Source organism: Scyliorhinus torazame, chromosome 17 (assembly GCF_047496885.1).
Source record: "Scyliorhinus torazame isolate Kashiwa2021f chromosome 17, sScyTor2.1, whole genome shotgun sequence".
In the NCBI taxonomy this organism is placed as follows: domain Eukaryota; kingdom Metazoa; phylum Chordata; class Chondrichthyes; order Carcharhiniformes; family Scyliorhinidae; genus Scyliorhinus; species Scyliorhinus torazame.
The window spans coordinates 158,522,937-158,545,287 of NC_092723.1; the positions used below are offsets into that span (position 1 = coordinate 158,522,937).

Below are 22,351 nucleotides of genomic sequence, written 5' to 3' on the forward strand. Positions count from 1 at the left end.
ACTGTGATCACCTACTTGCAGTAATCCACCTACATTGTGACACACTCACTGCACTGATCCACCTGCACTGTGACACACTCACTGCACTGAACCACCGACACGGTGATCACCTCCCTGCAGTGATCCACCTTCACTGTGACACACTCCCTGCACTGATCCACCTGCATTCTGACACACTCCTTGCACTTATCCACCTACAGTGACACACTCCCTGTACTGATCCACCTACACTGTGGCACACTGACTGCACTGATCCACCTACACTGTGACACACTCACGACACTGATCCACCTACACTGTGAGATAATCCCTGCACTGATCCACCTACACTGTGACACACTCCCTGCACTGATCCACCTACACTGTGACACACTCCCTGCACTGATCCACCTACACTGTGACACACTCCCTGCACTGATCCACCTACACTGTGACCCACTCCCTGCACTGATCCACCAACACAGTGACATACTTCAGGCATTGATCCACCTACACTGTGACACACTCCCTGCACTGATCGACCTACACTGTGACACACTCCCTGCACTGATCCACCTACACTGTGAGACACTCCCTGCACCGATCCACCTACACTGTGACACATCCCTGCACTGATCCACTTACACTGTGACAGACTCCCTGCACTGATCCACCTACACTGTGACACACTCCCTGCACTGATCCGCATACAGTGTGACACATTGCCTGCACTGATCCACCTACACTGTGACACACTCCCTGCACTGATCCTCCTGCACTGTGACACACTCCCTTCACTGATCCGCCGACACTGTGAAACACTCCCTGCACTGATCCACCGGCACTGTGACACAGTCTCTGCACTGATCCAACTACAGAGTGACACACTACCTGCACTGATCCACCTACACTGTGACACACTCCCTGCACTGATCCTCCTTCACAGTGACACACTCCCTGCACTGATCCACCTACACTGTGACACACTCCCTGCACTGGTCGACCTACACTGTGATCACCTCCCTGCACTGATCCACCTACACTGTGACACACTCACTGCACTGATCCACCTACACTGTGATCACCTACTTGCAGTAATCCACCTACACTGTGACACACTCACTGCACTGATCCACCTGCACTGTGACACACTCACTGCACTGATCCCCCGACACGGTGATCACCTCCCTGCAGTGATCCACCTTCACTGTGACACACTCCCTGCACTGATCCACATACACTGTGACACACTCCCTGCACTGATCCACCTACATTCTGACACACTCCTTGCACTTATCCACCTACAGTGACACACTCCCTGTACTGATCCACCTACACTGTGGCACACTCACTGCACTGATCCACCTACACTGTGACACACCCACTGCACTGATCCACCTACACTGTGACACACACCCGACACTGATCCACGTACATTGTGACACACTCCCTGCACTGATCCACCTACACTGTGAGACACACCCTGCACTGATCCACCTACCCTGTGACACACTCCCTGCACTGATCCACCTACACTGTGAGACACTCCCTGCACTGATCCACCTACACTGTGACACACTCCCTGCACTGATCCACCTGCACTGTGACACATTCCCTGCACTGATCCACCCACATTGTGACACACTCCCTGCACTGATCCACCTACACTGTGACACACTCCCTGCACTCATCCACCGCACTGTGACATACTCACTGCAATGATCCACGTACACTGTGATCACCCTGCACGGATCAACGTTCACTGTGATCACCTCCCTGCACTGATTCACTTACACTGTGACACACTCCCTGCACTGGTCTACTTACACTGTGACACACTCCCTTCACTGGTCTACTTACACTGTGACACACAACCTGCACTGGTCCACTCACACTGTGACACACTCACTGCACTGATCCTCCTGCACTGTGACACGCTCCCTGAACTGATCCACCTGCACTGTGAGACACTCCCTGCACTGATCCACCTGCACTGTGACACACTCCCTGCACTGATCCACCTACACTGTGACACACTCCCTGCACTGATCCACCTGCACTGTGACACACTCCCTGCACTGATCCACCTACACTGTGACACACTCCCTGCACTGATCCACCTACACTGTGACAGACTCCCTGCACCGATCCACCTACACTGTGACATACTCCCTGCACTGATCCACCGACACTGTGACACATTCCCTGCACTGATCCGCCTACACTGTGACACACTCCCTGCACTGATCCACCTTCACTATGACACACTCCCTGCACTGATCCACCTACACTGTGAGACACTCGCTGCACTGATCCACCTACACTGTGACACACTCCCTGCACTGATCCACCTACACTGTGACACACTCCCTGCACTGATCCACCTACACTGTGACACACTCCCTGCACTGATCCACCTACACTGTGAGACACTCCCTGCACTGATCCACCTACCCTGTGACACACTCCCTGCACTGATCCACCTACACTGTGAGACACTCCCTGCACTGATCCACCTACACTGTGACACACTCCCTGCACTGATCCACCTGCACTGTGACACATTCCCTGCACTGATCCACCCACATTGTGACACACTCCCTGCACTGATCCACCTACACTGTGACACACTCCCTGCACTCATCCACCGCACTGTGACATACTCACTGCAATGATCCACGTACACTGTGATCACCCTGCACGGATCCACGTTCACTGTGATCACCTCCCTGCACTGATCCACTTACACTGTGACACACTCCCTGCACTGGTCCACCTACACTGTGAGACACTCCCTGCACTGATCCACCTACACTGTGAGACACTCCCTGCACCGCTCCACCTACACTGTGAGACACTCCCTGCACCGATCCACCTACACTGTGACACACTCCCTGCACTGATCCACTTACACTGTGACACACTCCCTGCACTGATCCGCATACAGTGTGACTCATTCCCTGCACTGATCCACCTACACTGTGATACACTCCCTGCACTGATCCACCGACACTGTGACACACTCCCTGCACTGATCCGCACACAGTGTGACACATTTCCTGCACTGATCCACCTACACTGTGACACACTCCCTGCACTGATCCTCCTGCACTGTGACACACTCGCTGCACTGATCCGCATACAGTGTGCCACATTTCCTGCACTGATCCACCTACACTGTGACACACTCCCTGCACTGATCCTCCTGCACTGTGACTCACTCCCTTCACTGATCCGCCTACACTGTGACACACTCCCTGCACTGATCCACCTAAACTGTGAGACACTCCCTGCACCGATCCACCTACAGTGAGACACTCCCTGCACCGATCCACCTACACTGTGACAGACACCCTGAACTGATCCGCATAAACTGTGACACACTCCCTGCACTGATCCACCTACACTGTGAGACACTCCCTGCACCGATCCACCTACACTGTGACACACTCCCTGCAGTGATCCACCTACAGTGTGACACATTCCCTGCACTGATCCTCCTACACTGTGACACACTCCCTGCACTGATCCTCCTGCACTGTGACACACTCCCTTCACTGATCCGCCTCCACTGTGACACACTCCCTGCACTGTCCACCTACAATGTGAGACACTCCCTGCACCGATCCACCTACACTGTGAGACACTCCCTGCACTGATCCACTTACACTGTGACAGACTCCCTGCACTGATCCACTTACACTGTGACACATTCCCTGCACTGCTCCACCTACACTGTGACACACTCCCTGCACTGTTCCTCCTGCACTGTGACACACTCCCTTCACTGATCCACCTACACTGTGACACACTCCCTGCACTGATCCTCCTTCACTGTGACACACTCCCTGCACTGATCCACCTACACTGTGACATACTCCCTGCACTGATCCACCTACACTGTGACATACTCCCTACACTGATCCACCTACACTGTGACACTCACTGCACTGATCCACCTACACTGTGACACACTCACTGTACTGATCCACCTACACTGTGATCACCTCCCTGCACTCATCCACCTGCACGGCGACACGCTCACTGCACTGATCCACCTACACTGTGACACACTCACTGCACTGATCCACCTGCACTGTGATCACCTCCTTGCAGTAATCCACCTACACTGTGACACACTCACTGCACTGATCCACCTGCACTGTGACACACTCACTGCACTGATCCACCGACACGGTGATCACCTCCCTGCACTGATCCACCTTCACTGTGACACACTCCCTGCACTGATCCACCTGCACTGTGACACACTCCCTGCACTGATCCACCTACACTGTGACACACTCCCTGCACTGATCCACCTACACTGTGACACACTCACTGCACTGATCCACCTACACTGTGATCACCTCCTTGCAGTAATCCACCTACACTGTGACACACTCACTGTACTGATCCACCTGCACTGTGACACACTCACTGCACTGATCCTCCTTCACTGTGACACACCTACTGCACTGATCCACCTGCACTGTGACACACTCCCTGCACGGATCTACCTACACTGTGACACACTCCCTGCACTGATCCACCTACACTGTGATCACCTCCTTGCAGTAATCCACCTACACTGTGACACACTCCCTGCACGGATCCACCTACACTGTGACACACTCACTGCACTGATCCACCTGCACTGTGACACACTCACTGCACTGATCCACCGACACGGTGATCACCTCCCTGCAGTGATCCACCTTCACTGTGACACACTCCCTGCACTGATCCACCTACATTCTGACACACTCCTTGCACTTATCCACCTACAGTGACACACTCCCTGTACTGATCCACCTACACTGTGACGCACTCACTGCACTGATCTACCTACACTGTGACACACCCACTGCACTGATCCACCTACACTGTGACACACTCCCTGCACGGATCCACCTACACTGTGACATACTCCCTACACTGATCCACCGACTCTGTGACACAAACTGCACTGATCCACCTACACTGTGACACACTCCCTGCACTGATCCACCTACACTGTGATCACCTCCCTGCACTGATCCACCTACACGGCGACACACTCACTGCACTGATCCACCTACACTGTGATCACCTCCTTGCAGTAATCCACCTACACTGTGACACACTCACTGCACTGATCCACCTACACTGTGACACACTCCCGGCACTGATCCACCAACACTGTGACATACTTCAGGCATTGATCCACCTACACTGTGACACATTCCCTGCACTGATCCGCCTACACTGTGACACACTCCCTGCACTGATCCACCTACACTATGACCCACGCCCTGCACTGATCCACCTACACTGTGACACACTCCCTGCACTGATCCACCTACACTGTGACAAACTCCCTGCACTGATCCACCTGCACTGTGAGACACTCCCTGCACTGATCCACCTACACTGTGACACATTCCCTGCACTGATCCACCCACATTGTGACACACTCCCTGCACTGATCCACCTACACTGTGACACACTCCCTGCACTCATCCACCGCACTGTGACATACTCACTGCAATGATCTACGTACACTGTGATCACCCTGCACGGATCCACGTTCACTGTGATCACCTCCCTGCACTGATCCACTTACACTGTGACACACTCCCTGCACTGGTCCACCTACACTGTGAGACACTCCCTGCACTGATCCACCTACACTGTGAGACACTCCCTGCACCGCTCCACCTACACTGTGAGACACTCCCTGCACCGATCCACCTACACTGTGACACACTCCCTGCACTGATCCACTTACACTGTGACAGATTCCCTGCACTGATCCACCGACACTGTGATACACTCCCTGTACTGATCCACCGACACTGTGACACACTCCCTGCACTGATCCGCACACAGTGTGACACATTTCCTGCACTGATCCACCTACACTGTGACACACTCCCTGCACTGATCCTCCTGCACTGTGACACACTCCCTGCACTGATCCGCATACAGTGTGACACATTTCCTGCACTGATCCACCTACACTGTGACACATTCCCTGCACTGATCCACCCACATTGTGACACACTCCCTGCACTGATCCACCTACACTGTGACACACTCCCTGCACTCATCCACCGCACTGTGACATACTCACTGCAATGATCCACGTACACTGTGATCACCCTGCACGGATCAACGTTCACTGTGATCACCTCCCTGCACTGATTCACTTACACTGTGACACACTCCCTGCACTGGTCTACTTACACTGTGACACACTCCCTTCACTGGTCTGCTTACACTGTGACACACAACCTGCACTGGTCCACTCACACTGTGACACACTCACTGCACTGATCCTCCTGCACTGTGACACGCTCCCTGAACTGATCCACCTGCACTGTGAGACACTCCCTGCACTGATCCACCTGCACTGTGACACACTCCCTGCACTGATCCACCTACACTGTGACACACTCCCTGCACTGATCCACCTGCACTGTGACACACTCCCTGCACTGATCCACCTACACTGTGACACACTCCCTGCACTGATCCACCTACACTGTGACAGACTCCCTGCACCGATCCACCTACACTGTGACATACTCCCTGCACTGATCCACCGACACTGTGACACATTCCCTGCACTGATCCGCCTACACTGTGACACACTCCCTGCACTGATCCACCTTCACTATGACACACTCCCTGCACTGATCCACCTACACTGTGAGACACTCGCTGCACTGATCCACCTACACTGTGACACACTCCCTGCACTGATCCACCTACACTGTGACACACTCCCTGCACTGATCCACCTACACTGTGACACACTCCCTGCACTGATCCACCTACACTGTGAGACACTCCCTGCACTGATCCACCTACCCTGTGACACACTCCCTGCACTGATCCACCTACACTGTGAGACACTCCCTGCACTGATCCACCTACACTGTGACACACTCCCTGCACTGATCCACCTGCACTGTGACACATTCCCTGCACTGATCCACCCACATTGTGACACACTCCCTGCACTGATCCACCTACACTGTGACACACTCCCTGCACTCATCCACCGCACTGTGACATACTCACTGCAATGATCCACGTACACTGTGATCACCCTGCACGGATCCACGTTCACTGTGATCACCTCCCTGCACTGATCCACTTACACTGTGACACACTCCCTGCCCTGGTCCACCTACACTGTGAGACACTCCCTGCACTGATCCACCTACACTGTGAGACACTCCCTGCACCGCTCCACCTACACTGTGAGACACTCCCTGCACCGATCCACCTACACTGTGACACACTCCCTGCACTGATCCACTTACACTGTGACAGATTCCCTGCACTGATCCACCGACACTGTGACACACTCCCTGCACTGATCCGCATACAGTGTGACTCATTCCCTGCACTGATCCACCTACACTGTGATACACTCCCTGCACTGATCCACCGACACTGTGACACACTCCCTGCACTGATCCGCACACAGTGTGACACATTTCCTGCACTGATCCACCTACACTGTGACACACTCCCTGCACTGATCCTCCTGCACTGTGACACACTCGCTGCACTGATCCGCATACAGTGTGCCACATTTCCTGCACTGATCCACCTACACTGTGACACACTCCCTGCACTGATCCTCCTGCACTGTGACTCACTCCCTTCACTGATCCGCCTACACTGTGACACACTCCCTGCACTGATCCACCTAAACTGTGAGACACTCCCTGCACCGATCCACCTACAGTGAGACACTCCCTGCACCGATCCACCTACACTGTGACAGACACCCTGAACTGATCCGCATAAATTGTGACACACTCCCTGCACTGATCCACCTACACTGTGAGACACTCCCTGCACCGATCCACCTACACTGTGACACACTCCCTGCAGTGATCCACCTACAGTGTGACACATTCCCTGCACTGATCCTCCTACACTGTGACACACTCCCTGCACTCATCCTCCTGCACTGTGACACACTCCCTTCACTGATCCGCCTCCACTGTGACACACTCCCTGCACTGTCCACCTACAATGTGAGACACTCCCTGCACCGATCCACCTACACTGTGAGACACTCCCTGCACTGATCCACTTACACTGTGACAGACTCCCTGCACTGATCCACTTACACTGTGACACATTCCCTGCACTGCTCCACCTACACTGTGACACACTCCCTGCACTGTTCCTCCTGCACTGTGACACACTCCCTTCACTGATCCACCTACACTGTGACACACTCCCTGCACTGATCCTCCTTCACTGTGACACACTCCCTGCACTGATCCACCTACACTGTGACATACTCCCTGCACTGATCCACCTACACTGTGACATACTCCCTACACTGATCCACCTACACTGTGACACTCACTGCACTGATCCACCTACACTGTGACACACTCACTGTACTGATCCACCTACACTGTGATCACCTCCCTGCACTCATCCACCTGCACGGCGACACGCTCACTGCACTGATCCACCTACACTGTGACACACTCACTGCACTGATCCACCTGCACTGTGATCACCTCCTTGCAGTAATCCACCTACACTGTGACACACTCACTGCACTGATCCACCTGCACTGTGACACACTCACTGCACTGATCCACCGACACGGTGATCACCTCCCTGCACTGATCCACCTTCACTGTGACACACTCCCTGCACTGATCCACCTGCACTGTGACACACTCCCTGCACTGATCCACCTACACTGTGACACACTCCCTGCACTGATCCACCTACACTGTGACACACTCACTGCACTGATCCACCTACACTGTGATCACCTCCTTGCAGTAATCCACCTACACTGTGACACACTCACTGTACTGATCCACCTGCACTGTGACACACTCACTGCACTGACCCTCCTTCACTGTGACACACCTACTGCACTGATCCACCTGCACTGTGACACACTCCCTCCACGGATCTACCTACACTGTGACACACTCCCTGCACTGATCCACCTACACTGTGATCACCTCCTTGCAGTAATCCACCTACACTGTGACACACTCCCTGCACGGATCCACCTACACTGTGACACACTCACTGCACTGATCCACCTGCACTGTGACACACTCACTGCACTGATCCACCGACACGGTGATCACCTCCCTGCAGTGATCCACCTTCACTGTGACACACTCCCTGCACTGATCCACCTACATTCTGACACACTCCTTGCACTTATCCACCTACAGTGACACACTCCCTGTACTGATCCACCTACACTGTGACGCACTCACTGCACTGATCTACCTACACTGTGACACACCCACTGCACTGATCCACCTACACTGTGACACACTCCCTGCACGGATCCACCTACACTGTGACATACTCCCTACACTGATCCACCGACTCTGTGACACAAACTGCACTGATCCACCTACACTGTGACACACTCCCTGCACTGATCCACCTACACTGTGATCACCTCCCTGCACTGATCCACCTACACGGCGACACACTCACTGCACTGATCCACCTACACTGTGATCACCTCCTTGCAGTAATCCACCTACACTGTGACACACTCACTGCACTGATCCACCTTCACTGTGACACACTCCCGGCACTGATCCACCAACACTGTGACATACTTCAGGCATTGATCCACCTACACTGTGACACATTCCCTGCACTGATCCGCCTACACTGTGACACACTCCCTGCACTGATCCACCTACACTATGACACACGCCCTGCACTGATCCACCTACACTGTGACACACTCCCTGCACTGATCCACCTACACTGTGACAAACTCCCTGCACTGATCCACCTGCACTGTGAGACACTCCCTGCACTGATCCACCTACACTGTGACACATTCCCTGCACTGATCCACCCACATTGTGACACACTCCCTGCACTGATCCACCTACACTGTGACACACTCCCTGCACTCATCCACCGCACTGTGACATACTCACTGCAATGATCTACGTACACTGTGATCACCCTGCACGGATCCACGTTCACTGTGATCACCTCCCTGCACTGATCCACTTACACTGTGACACACTCCCTGCACTGGTCCACCTACACTGTGAGACACTCCCTGCACTGATCCACCTACACTGTGAGACACTCCCTGCACCGCTCCACCTACACTGTGAGACACTCCCTGCACCGATCCACCTACACTGTGACACACTACCTGCACTGATCCACTTACACTGTGACAGATTCCCTGCACTGATCCACCGACACTGTGATACACTCCCTGTACTGATCCACCGACACTGTGACACACTCCCTGCACTGATCCGCACACAGTGTGACACATTTCCTGCACTGATCCACCTACACTGTGACACACTCCCTGCACTGATCCTCCTGCACTGTGACACACTCCCTGCACTGATCCGCATACAGTGTGACACATTTCCTGCACTGATCCACCTACACTGTGACACACTCCCTGCACTGATCCTCCTGCACTGTGACACACTCCCTTCACTGATCCGCCTACACTGTGACACACTCCCTGCACTGATCCACCTAAACTGTGAGACACTCCCGGCACCGATCCACCTACAGTGAGACACTCCCTGCACCGATCCACCTACACTGTGACAGACACCCTGCACTGATCCGCATAAACTGTGACACACTCCCTGCACTGATCCACCTACACTGTGACACACTCACTGCACTGATCCACCTACACTGTGAGACACTCCCTGCACCGATCCACCTACACTGTGACACACTCCCTGCAGTGATCCACCTACAGTGTGACACATTCCCTGCACTGATCCTCCTGCACTGTGACACACTCCCTGCACTGATCCACCTACAATGTGAGATACTCCCTGCACCGATCCACCTACACTGTGAGACACTCCCTGCACTGATCCACTTACACTGTGAGACATTCCCTGCACTGATCCACCTACACTGTGACACACTCCCTGCACTGTTCCTCCTGCACTGTGACACACTCCCTTCACTGATCCACCCACACTGTGACACACTCCCTGCACTGTTCGTCCTGCACTGTGACACACTCCCAGCACTGATCCACCGACACTGTGACACACTCCCTGCACTGATGAACTACAGAGTGACACACTCGCTGCACCGATCCCCCTACACTGTGACACACTCCCTGCACTGATCCATCTACACTGTGACACACTCCCTGCACTGATGAACTACAGAGTGACACACTCCCTGCACTGATCCACCTACACTGTGACATACTCCCTGCACTGATCCACCTACACTGTGACATACTCCCTACACTGATCCACCTACACTGTGACACTCACTGCACTGATTCACCTACACTGTGACACACTCACTGCACTGATCCACCTACACTGTGATCACCTCCCTGCACTGATCCACCTGCACGGCGACACACTCACTGCACTGATCCACCTACACTGTGATCACCTCCTTGCAGTAATCCACCTACACTGTGACACACTCACTGCACTGATCCACCTGCACTGTGACACACTCACTGCACTGATCCACCGACACTGTGATCACCTCCCTGCACTGATCCACCTTCACTGTGACACACTCCCTGCACTGATCCACCTACATTCTGACACACTCCTTGCACTTATCCACCTACACTGTGATCACCTCCCTGTACTGATCCACCTACACTGTGACACAGCCACTGCACTGATCCACCTGCACTGTGACACACTCACTGCACGGATCCACCTACACTGTGACATACTCCCTGCACTGATCCACCTACACTGTGATCACCTCCTTGCAGTAATCCACCTACACTGTGACACACCCACTGCACTGATCCACCTACACTGTGACACACCCACTGCACTGATCCACCTGCACTGTGACACACCCCCTGCACAGATCCACCTACACTGTGACACACTCACTGCACTGATCCACCTACACTGTGTTCACCTCCTTGCAGTAATCCACCTACACTGTGACACACTCATTGCACTGATCCACCAACACGGTGATCACCTCCCTGCAGTGATCCACCTTCACTGTGACACACTCCCTGCACTGATCCACCTACATTCTGACACACTCCTTGCACTTATCCACCTACAGTGACACACTCCCTGTACTGATCCACCTACACTGTGACACACTCACTGCACTGATCTACCTACACTGTGACACACCCACTGCACTGATCCACCTACACTGTGACACACTCCCTGCACGGATCCACCTACACTGTGATCACCTCCCTGCACTGATCCACCTACACGGCGACACACTCACTGCACTGATCCACCTACTCTGTGACACAAACTGCACTGATCCACCTACACTGTGACACACTCCCTGCACTGATCCACCTACACTGTGATCACCTCCCTGCACTGATCCACCTACACGGCGACACATTCCCTGCACTGATCCACCTACACTGTGACACACTCCCTGCACTGATCCATCTACACTGTGACACACTCCCTGCACTGATCCACCTACACTGTGACACACTCCCGGCACTGATCCACCAACACGGTGATCACCTCCCTGCAGTGATCCACCTTCACTGTGACACACTCCCTGCACTGATCCACCTACATTCTGACACACTCCTTGCACTTATCCACCTACAGTGACACACTCCCTGCACTGATCCACCTACACTGTGACACACTCCCTGCACTGATCCACCTACACTGTGACACACTCCCGGCACTGATCCACCGACACGGTGATCACCTCCCTGCAGTGATCCACCTACACTGTGACACACTCCCTGCACTGATCCACCTACATTCTGACACACTCCTTGCACTTATCCACCTACAGTGACACACTCCCTGCACTGATCCACCTACACTGTGACACACTCCCTGCACTGATCCACCTACACTGTGACACACTCCCGGCACTGATCCACCGACACGGTGATCACCTCCCTGCAGTGATCCACCTTCACTGTGACACACTCCCTGCACTGTGACATACTTCAGGCATTGATCCACCTACACTGTGACACACTCCCTGCACTGATCGACCTACACTGTGACACACTCCCTGCACTGATCCACCTGCACTGTGAGACACTCCCTGCACTGATCCACCTGCACTGTGACACACTCCCTGCACTGATCCACCTACACTGTGATCACCTCCCTGCACTGATCCACCTACACGGCGACACACTCACTGCACTGATCCACCTACACTGTGATCACCTCCTTGCAGTAATCCACCTACACTGTGACATACTCACTGCACTGATCCACCTACACTGTGACACACTCCCTGCACTGATCCACCTGCACTGTGAGACACTCCCTGCACTGATCCACCTGCACTGTGACACACTCCCTGCACTTATCCACCTACACTGTGACACACTCCCTGCACTGATCCACCTACACTGTGACACGCTCCCTGCACTGATCCACCTACACTGTGACACACTTCCTGCACTGATCCACCGACACCGTGAGACACTCCCTGCACTGATCCACCTGCACTGTGACACACTCCCTGCACTTATCCACCTACACTGTGACACACTCCCTGCACTGATCCACCTACACTGTGACACGCTCCCTGCACTGATCCACCTACACTGTGGCACACTCCCTGCACTGATCCACCGACACTGTGAGACACTCCCTGCACTGATCCACCTGCACTGTGACATACTCCCTACACTGATCCACCTACACTGTGACGCTCACTGCACTGATTCACCTACACTGTGACACACTCACTGCACTGATCCACCTACACTGTGATCACCTCCCTGCACTGATCCACCCGCACGGCGACACACTCACTGCACTGATCCACCTACACTGTGATCACCTCCTTGCAGTAATCCACCTACACTGTGACACACTCACTGCACTGATCCACCTGCACTGTGACACACTCACTGCACTGATCCACCGACACTGTGATCACCTCCCTGCACTGATCCACCTTCACTGTGACACACTCCCTGCACTGATCCACCTACATTCTGACACACTCCTTGCACTTATCCACCTACACTGTGATCACCTCCCTGTACTGATCCACCTACACTGTGACACACCCACTGCACTGATCCACCTGCACTGTGACACACTCACTGCACGGATCCACCTACACTGTGACATACTCCCTGCACTGATCCACCTACACTGTGATCACCTCCTTGCAGTAATCCACCTACACTGTGACACACCCACTGCACTGATCCACCTACACTGTGACACACCCACTGCACTGATCCACCTGCACTGTGACACACCCCCTGCACAGATCCACCTACACTGTGACACACTCACTGCACTGATCCACCTACACTGTGATCACCTCCTTGCAGTAATCCACCTACACTGTGACACACTCACTGCACTGATCCACCGACACGGTGATCACCTCCCTGCAGTGATCCACGTTCACTGTGACACACTCCCTGCACTGATCCACCTACATTCTGACACACTCCTTGCACTTATCCACCTACAGTGACACACTCCCTGTACTGATCCACCTACACTGTGACACACTCACTGCACGGATCCACCTACACTGTGATCACCTCCCTGCACTGATCCACCTACACGGCGACACACTCACTGCACTGATCCACCTACTCTGTGACACAAACTGCACTGATCCACCTACACTGTGACACACTCCCTGCACTGATCCACCTACACTGTGATCACCTCCCTGCACTGATCCACCTACACGGCGACACATTCCCTGCACTGATCCACCTACACTGTGACACACTCCCTGCACTGATCCACCTACACTGTGACACACTCCCTGCACTGATCCACCTACACTGTGACACACTCCCGGCACTGATCCACCAACACTGTGACATACTTCAGGCATTGATCCACCTACACTGTGACACACTCCCTGCACTGATCGACCTACACTGTGACACACTCCCTGCACTGATCCACCTGCACTGTGAGACACTCCCTGCACTGATCCACCTGCACTGTGACACACTCCCTGCACTGATCCACCTACACTGTGATCACCTCCCTGCACTGATCCACCTACACGGCGACACACTCACTGCACTGATCTACCTACACTGTGATCACCTCCTTGCAGTAATCCACCTACACTGTGACACACTCACTGCACTGATCCACCTACACTGTGACACACTCCCTGCACTGATCCACCTGCACTGTGAGACACTCCCTGCACTGATCCACCTGCACTGTGACACACTCCCTGCACTTATCCACCTACACTGTGACACACTCCCTGCACTGATCCACCTACACTGTGACACGCTCCCTGCACTGATCCACCTACACTGTGACACACTTCCTGCACTGATCCACCGACACTGTGAGACACTCCCTGCACTGATCCACCTGCACTGTGACACACTCCCTGCACTTATCCACCTACACTGTGACACACTCCCTGCACTGATCCACCTACACTGTGACACGCTCCCTGCACTGATCCACCGACACTGTGAGACACTCCCTGCACTGATCCACCTGCACTGTGACATACTCCCTGCACTGATCCACCAACACTCTGTGACACTCCCTGCCCTGATCCATCGACACTGTGACACACTCCCTGCACTGATCCACCTACACTGTGACACGCTCCATGCACTGATCCACCTACACTGTGACACACTCCCTGCACTGATCCACCTACATAGAACATAGAAAATACAGCAGAGAACAGGCCCTTCGGCCCACGATGTTGTGCCGAATCTTTGTCCTAGATTAATCATAGATTATCATTGAATTTACAGTGCAGAAGGAGGCCATTCGGCCCTTTGAGTCTGCACCGGCTCTTGGAAAGAGCACCATACCCAAACTCAACACCTCCACCCAACACCAAGGGCAATTTGGACATTAAGGGCAATTTATCATTGGCCAATTCACCTAACCCGCACATCTTTGGACTGTGGGAGGAAACCGGAGCACCCGGAGGAAACCCACGCAGACACGGGGAGGACGTGCAGACTCCGCACAGACAATGACCCAAGCCGGAATCGAACCTGGGACCATGGAGCTGTGAAGCAATTGCGCTATCCACAATGCTACCGTGCTGCCCTTAAGAACAAATAAACCTACACTATATCATTTTACCGTCATCCATGTACCTATCCAATAGCTGCTTGAAGGTCCCTAATGTTTCCGACAAATTGTGACACACTCCCTGCGCTGATCCACCTACACTGTGACACACTCCTTGCACTGATCCACCTTCTCTGTGACACACACACCCTGCACTGATCCACCTACACTGTGACAAACTCCCTGCACTGATCCAGCTACACTGTGATACACTCCCTGCACTGATCCACCTACACTGTGACACACTCCCTGCACTCATCCACCTACACTGTGACACACTCCCTGCACTGATCCACATACACTGTGACATTCTCACTGCACTGATCCACCTACACTGTGATCACCTTGCACGGATCCGCGTTCACTGTGATCACCTCCCTGCACTGGTCTACTTACACTGTGACACACTCCCTTCACTGGTCTACTTACACTGTGACACACTCCCTGCACTGATCCATTTACACTGTGACACACTCCCTGCACTGGTCCACCTACACTGTGAGACACTCCCTGCACTGATCCACCTACACTGTGACACGCTCCCTGAACTGATCCACCTACACTGTGACACACTCCCTGCACTGATCCACCTACACTGTGACACACTCCCTGCACTGATCCACCTGCACTGTGAAACACTCCCTGCACTGATCCTCCTGCACTGTGACACACTCCCTGCACTGATCCACCTACACTGTGACACACTACCTGCACTGATCCACCTACACTGTGACACACTCCCTGCACTGATCCACCTACACTGTGACACACTCACTGCACTGATCCACCTACACTGTGACACACTCACTGCACTGATCCACCTACACTGTGACATACTCCCTGCACTGATCCACCGACACTGTGACACACTCCCTGCACTGATCCGCCGACACTGTGAGACTTCCTATGTAGTGTATTAAATTGATGCACTAAGCGTCAAGAACCACAAAGACAGGTGAGACTTTAACCAAGGCTTTAATACACTACATAGGAAGCTTACCCGACACAGACGACCCCAGACAAAATGGGTGCGGTCTCAGAAGCGGGGTCTTATTCTTAACTCCCGGGGGAGTGGCCAAGGCGGAGCTCTCCATGGCCAGGTAAGGTTACATACAGGTGATCGAACCTGTACAGAGCTACAGTACAACACCCAGTACCATACACAGGATTACAGGGCCACGTTACACACAACTATTATATAACTATGTACAATGCTAGGGAAGTACAGTGGTGTATCACCACATTGACACACACCCTGCACTGGTCCACCTACACTGTGACACACTCCCTGCACTGATCCACCTACACTGTGGCACACTCCCTGCACTGATCCACCTACACTGTGACATACTCCCTGCACTGGTCCACCTACACTGTGACACACTCCCTGCACTGATCCACCTACACGGCGACACACTCACTGCACTGATCCACCTACACTGTGATCACCTCCTTGCAGTAATCCACCTACACTGTGACACACTCACTGCACTGATCCACCTACACTGTGACACACTCCCTGCACTGATCCACCTGCACTGTGAGACACTCCCTGCACTGATCCACCTGCACTGTGACACACTCCCTGCACTTATCCACCTACACTGTGACACACTCCCTGCACTGATCCACCTACACTGTGACACGCTCCCTGCACTGATCCACCTACACTGTGACACACTTCCTGCACTGATCCACCGACACTGTGAGACACTCCCTGCACTGATCCACCTGCACTGTGACACACTCCCTGCACTTATCCACCTACACTGTGACACACTCCCTGCACTGATCCACCTACACTGTGACACGCTCCCTGCACTGATCCACCTACACTGTGGCACACTCCCTGCACTGATCCACCGACACTGTGAGACACTCCCTGCACTGATCCACCTGCACTGTGACATACTCCCTGCACTGATCCACCAACACTCTGTGACACTCCCTGCCCTGATCCATCGACACTGTGACACACTCCCTGCACTGATCCACCTACACTGTGACACGCTCCATGCACTGATCCACCTACACTGTGACACACTCCCTGCACTGATCCACCTACATAGAACATAGAAAATACAGCACAGAACAGGCCCTTCGGCCCACGATGTTGTGCCGAATCTTTGTCCTAGATTAATCATAGATTATCATTGAATTTACAGTGCAGAAGGAGGCCATTCGGCCCTTTGAGTCTGCACCGGCTCTTGGAAAGAGCACCATACCCAAACTCAACACCTCCACCCAACACCAAGGGCAATTTGGACATTAAGGGCAATTTATCATTGGCCAATTCACCTAACCCGCACATCTTTGGACTGTGGGAGGAAACCGGAGCACCCGGAGGAAACCCACGCAGACACGGGGAGGACGTGCAGACTCCGCACAGACAATGACCCAAGCCGGAATCGAACCTGGGACCATGGAGCTGTGAAGCAATTGCGCTATCCACAATGCTACCGTGCTGCCCTTAAGAACAAATAAACCTACACTATATCATTTTACCATCATCCATGTACCTATCCAATAGCTGCTTGAAGGTCCCTAATGTTTCCGACAAATTGTGACACACTCCCTGCGCTGATCCACCTACACTGTGACACACTCCTTGCACTGATCCACCTTCTCTGTGACACACACACCCTGCACTGATCCACCTACACTGTGACAAACTCCCTGCACTGATCCAGCTACACTGTGATACACTCCCTGCACTGATCCACCTACACTGTGACACACTCCCTGCACTCATCCACCTACACTGTGACACACTCCCTGCACTGATCCACATACACTGTGACATTCTCACTGCACTGATCCACCTACACTGTGATCACCTTGCACGGATCCGCGTTCACTGTGATCACCTCCCTGCACTGGTCTACTTACACTGTGACACACTCCCTTCACTGGTCTACTTACACGGTGACACACTCCCTGCACTGATCCATTTACACTGTGACACACTCCCTGCACTGGTCCACCTACACTGTGAGACACTCCCTGCACTGATCCACCTACACTGTGACACGCTCCCTGAACTGATCCACCTACACTGTGACACACTCCCTGCACTGATCCACCTACACTGTGAGACACTCCCTGCACTGATCCACCTACACTGTGAGACACTCCCTGCACTGATCCACCTACACTGTGACACACTACCTGCACTGATCCACCTACACTGTGACACACTCCCTGCACTGATCCACCTACACTGTGACACACTCACTGCACTGATCCACCTACACTGTGACACACTCACTGCACTGATCCACCTACACTGTGACATACTCCCTACACTGATCCACCGACACTGTGACACACTCCCTGCACTGATCCGCCTACACTGTGAGACTTCCTATGTAGTGTATTAAATTGATGCACTAAGCGTCAAGAACCACAAAGACAGGTGAGACTTTAACCAAGGCTTTAATACACTACATAGGAAGCTTACCCGACACAGACGACCCCAGACAAAATGGGTACGGTCTCAGAAGCGGGGTCTTATACTTAACTCCCGGGGGAGTGGCCAAGGCGGAGCTCTCCATGGCCAGGTAAGGTTACATACAGGTGATCGAACCTCGACAGAGCTACAGTACAACACCCAGTACCATACACAGGATTACAGGGCCACGTTACACACAACTATTATATAACTATGTACAATGCTAGGGAAGTACAGTGGTGAATCACCACATTGACACACACCCTGCACTGGTCCACCTACACTGTGACACACTCCCTGCACTGATCCACCTACACTGTGGCACACTCCCTGCACTGATCCACCTACACTGTGACATACTCCCTGCACTGGTCCACCTACACTGTGACACACTCCCTGCACTGATCCACCTACAGTGTGACACACTCCCTGCACTGATCCACCTACACTGTGGCACACTCCCTGCACTGATCCACCTACACTGTGAGACACTCCCTGCACTGATCCACCTACACTGTGACACACTCCCTGCACTGATCCACCTACACTGTGACACGCTCCCTGAACTGATCCACCTGCACTGTGAGACACTCCCTGCACTGATCCACCTACAATGTGACACACTCCCTGCACCGATCCACCTACACTGTGACACACTCCCTGCACTGATCCACCTACACTGTGACACATTTCCTGCACTGATCCGCCTACACTGTGACATGCTCACTGCAATGATCCACGTACACTGTGACACATTCCCTGCACTGATCCACCTACACTGTGACACATTCCCTGCAATGATCCACGTACACTGTGATCACCCTGCACGGATCCACGTTCACTGTGATCACCTCCCTGCACTGATCCACTTACCCTGTGACACACTCCCTGCACTGATCCACCTACACTGTGACATACTCCCTGCACTGATCCACCCACACTGTGAGACACTCCCTGCACTGATCCACCTACACTGTGACACACTCCCTGCACTGATCCACCTACACTGTGACACACTCCCTGCACTGATCCACCAACATTGTGACACACTCCCTGCACTGATTCACCTAGACTGTGAGACACTCCCTGCACCGATCCACCTACACTGTGACACACTCCCTGCACTGATCCACCAACATTGTGACACACTCCCTGCACTGATCCACCTAGACTGTGAGACACTCCCTGCACCGATCCACCTACACTGTGACACACTCCCTGCACTGATCCACTTACACTGTGACAGACTCCCTGCACTGATCCACCTACACAGTGACACACTCCCTGCACTGATCCGCAGACAGTGTGACACATTTCTGCACTGATCCGCCTACACTGTGACACACTCCCTGCACTGATTCACTTACACTGTGACAGACTCCCTGCACTGATCCACCTACACTGTGACACACTCCCTGCACTGATCCGCATACAGTGTGACACATTCCCTGCACTGATCCACCGACACTGTGACACACTCCCTGCACTGATCCACCTACACTGTGACACACTCCCTGCACTGATCCACCTACACTGTGACACACTCACTGCACTGATCCACCTACACTGTGACACACTCACTGCACTGATCCACCTACACTGTGACATACTCCCTGCACTGATCCACCGACACTGTGACACACTCCCTGCACTGATCCGCCTACACTGTGAGACTTCCTATGTAGTGTATTAAATTGATGCACTAAGCGTCAAGAACCACAAAGACAGGTGAGACTTTAACCAAGGCTTTAATACACTACATAGGAAGCTTACCCGACACAGACGACCCCAGACAAAATGGGTACGGTCTCAGAAGCGGGGTCTTATTCTTAACTCCCGGGGGAGTGGCCAAGGCGGAGCTCTCCGTGGCCAGGTAAGGTTACATACAGGTGATCGAACCTGTACAGAGCTACAGTACAACACACTGTACCATACACAGGATTACAGGGCCACGTTACACACAACTATGATATAACTATGTACAATGCTAGGGAAGTACAGTGGTGTATCACCACATTGACACACACCCTGCACTGATCCACCTACACTGTGGCACACTCCCTGCACTGGTCCACCTACACTGTGACATACTCCCTGCACTGATCCACCTACACTGTGACATACTCCCTGCACTGGTCCACCTACACTGTGACACACTCCCTGCACTGATACACCTACACTGTGACACACTCCCTGCACTGATCCACCTACACTGTGACACACTCCCTGCACTGATCCACCTACACTGTGACACGCTCCCTGAACTGATCCACCTGCACTGTGAGACACTCCCTGCACTGATCCACCTACAATGTGACACACTCCCTGCACCGATCCACCTACACTGTGACACACTCCCTGCACTGATCCACCTACACCGTGACACATTCCCTGCACTGATCCGCCTACACTGTTACATGCTCACTGCAATGATCCGCGTACACTGTGACACACTCCCTGCACTGATCCACCTACACTGTGACACATTCCCTGCACTGATCCACCTACACTGTGACACATTCCCTGCAATGATCCACGTACACTGTGATCACCCTGCACGGATCCACGTTCACTGTGATCACCTCCCTGCACTGATCCACTTACACTGTGACACACTCCCTGCACTGATCCACCTACACTGTGACATACTCCCTGCACTGATCCACCCACACTGTGAGACACTCCCTGCACTGATCCACCTACACTGTGACACACTCCCTGCACTGATCCACCTACACTGTGACACACTCCTTGCACTGATCCACCAACATTGTGACACACTCCCTGCACTGATCCACCTAGACTGTGAGACACTCCCTGCACCGATCCACCTACACTGTGACAC

General features: G+C 53.4%; 1 protein-coding gene across 3 annotated transcripts in view; it reads left to right on the forward strand.

Annotated features, from left to right (window-relative positions):
* Positions 1-22,351, forward strand: part of glis2b (GLIS family zinc finger 2b) — a 265,569-nt gene that overhangs the window by 69,279 nt on the left and 173,939 nt on the right. Inside the window, exon 1 of one of the 3 annotated variants that reach the window (XM_072481435.1) lies at positions 19,505-19,615. The exons of 1 other annotated variant lie outside the window; for it this stretch is intronic. The gene's annotated coding sequence lies outside the window, so the exon portion shown is untranslated. Of the gene's footprint in view, positions 1-19,504; positions 19,616-21,268; positions 21,380-22,351 lie in introns of those variants that run through there. One more of the 3 variants, XM_072481433.1, reaches the window with a different exon arrangement.